This window comes from Magallana gigas, chromosome 3 (assembly GCF_963853765.1).
Source record: "Magallana gigas chromosome 3, xbMagGiga1.1, whole genome shotgun sequence".
NCBI classification, from domain to species: Eukaryota; Metazoa; Mollusca; class Bivalvia; order Ostreida; family Ostreidae; genus Magallana; species Magallana gigas.
In genome coordinates, this window is record NC_088855.1 from 50,838,145 (window position 1) to 50,841,048 (window position 2,904).

Here is a 2,904-nt window from a genome sequence, read left to right on the forward strand (position 1 = left end):
GATCCTGGTTAATCAGAAACTTCGTTTTTCATTTTACTTTAACAGAATCGAGTTTCTCAACATTAATCATTTCTATCTCTCATAGAATACATACATTACCGTTCTAATTGCTTATTACTGCCATTGTTTACAACAGCGATGTATAGCAAAATCAATACCGGGTATCAAAAACGCTTTAGAAAAGTCGAACCAATATTGTAAAATCCGTATTATGACGTAGTGCGATACTCGGACTACTTTAATACGTACTCAAATCATAAGCATTTGTTAACCAGTAATCTACCCTCTAAGTAAACAGGAAAATAAGCATTCCATGACTATGCAGTTTATATTTTAGTTTCATTGACTTCCAATTGCTCTCCTTTATTTCAACTGAACAGAAGACGCCTTTCAGGTTTGATAATGAAGACCTTCCACAAATACTGAGAAGTAAATGCAAGACGTCTGCCTGGGGATTATCTATGGTGGTGCTATGGTTTTCTCAAACCCGAATAGAAAATAAACTACTGATATTAAAGAATCAAAGATATCGTTTTGTGGATCGTTTAATATCAATATTAACTGTAATAATTATTATGAATGAACACAGAGAGGAAACAATTTTTTTTTAATTCAACAGTGCGTAAAAACATCTCAATAGTATGTAAATAATAGAATCTCATCGAATACGATTTTTATTTTGTCATGTTTTTGTTTGTTTGAACAATAGACTTGCCAACATCGATTAAGTAGGATTATGTGGTTGTTTTCAATTGATAATTTACATTTTAACCACCATTAATCTATGTTTTAAACAATGCCTTTAAACAAAACCTCACGAAATTTCTTTCATTGCACTTAATCATTCATTTAACATATACGGTTTCAATTGTCAATATTTTGAAGCTTAATCAATGCATTTTTGAGCTGTCGTCTGCTTAGATATACAAAATATGAATGACAGTAATACTCTTCAAACATTTGTGGTTATTTATCTCCTATTGAGCAAAACATTTAGAAATTGATTAAACTTCCAGTGTCGAATAAAGCAGGAAGAGTCAATAACTTGGATGACTTGTTTTTGTCTAATATGATGGTAAGCATATTAGTGATCATTCAATTTCAAAATAAAATCCGGTTTTGTGCTTAATCTAGTAAAAATGTTGCGCATTTAGATGTTACAAGAGTGTTCATCAGGTTCTGTTACCTTACCCATTTCTTCAGCAGTTTTGTGCAATTTCATAGCTTTTTTGTTCGCCAAGCAGTATCTCATTCCTTACATTTGAAATATGATAAATTCATATTTTCATATAAAATATTTTTCTCTCTCCGTTATGTGTAAGATATGTGTCCAACCCTTTGTCATATATGTCAATCCAAATGATACATATAATGTGAATGTTTTAATTGCAAGCATATTGTTAAAAAGGCAGGGATTTTACTTTGTTTGACTTTTTGCTATGGTGTATAATATCTTTTTAACATTTTACAAGTTCACTTTGGGTGGTAGTTTGTAAAAACGTTCTATTTGTACTATTGCAGCTTTAAGTCTGCCACTTTTTTTTAGCATATTGTTATCATTCTGAAACTGTATTTTTTTATTTGAATATAAATGTAATTTAATACACTAGGGAGATCATTGGATTATGGTTTTATGATGTGATGTATTGTGTAAGAGTGTATTTGTTTATCTTTTATGATTCCCTGTCGTCATTTTTAGTGAATGATAATTTCATCCACCTATATTGACATTTGTGTGACTTTTTGGATAAAGGAAGCCAGGAAGAAAATGAAATATTTAACCAAGCTTGTGTGCAAAAACACTATTTTTAGATTTTTTAGACTTATATTTTGTTTCTGTATACTGTATACGTATATAGTGTTCGTTAAAAAGACTGGGCTAACTGGCTAATGGTTAAATTGCCTTTACATTTTAAACATTTACAACATTTAGGACGATGATAAAGTATTAATTAAAAGTTTGGCACTTTTACCATCGTAATAGATGTCCATAGTTAATTATGATCAACACATGAAAGGATCTGTCATTATCTTCAGATAATAAAGAACGATAAATTAATAAACAAAATTAAAAACTGACAATAATCGAACAATTATTCATAAAATTTGAAACTGTTTCGCATAAAAACTGGTGCAATCAATTTTATAACATTTGAAAAAACGCTTAATGATACATCGTTGTTTGTAGTAAAAGGGACCGATCATGTCGTTTAGTATATCATAACCGCTTCCGGACAAATGTTTCGCTCAGTGATACATGTAAAATTCCATCTTGAGCAGAGTTTGAAAACGCAATGATTGATGACATTCTGCATTTAATTGGAGGGTGTATTATAAACAGTGTATACAAACGCTTGTAAATTGGAGATACTAGTAAAGCAGTAAGCTATGCGGCTATACTAATATACTGACTGATATCGTAAAAGCTCTCTACAACCATTTCAGTTGAAATTAATATATCATCAGTGATTTTAAAACCATATCATTTTTTCAATCAACTTGTTTTAAATACGTTATGAATTGTTTTCAATAACGCATAGCATGACGTGGTAATGGATCTAAAATTTGTAGCGGATATCTGAAACTATCGAGCCTTAACGCTTTGAGATGCAAAATTAATTCGCGATTAAATGCATATAAATACAAAATTCTTATTTCGTTTTTCCATAAATTATCTCTTGCTATGGTTTTCAACTTGAATATCAATGGATCATTAGGTTGTCGGGTAACTGACTTTTAAAAAAATATTTTATACAAAACCTTCCTTATATTTAAAATATCGATAATGAAATGTATAAATAGTTATAATTAACTGTTCAAATAAGGTTAAAGAACTGGAAATAAATAATGTTAACCTAGTTTTTAGTAATATAACTATTGTCCATACTGTTTTAAAATTCCTCG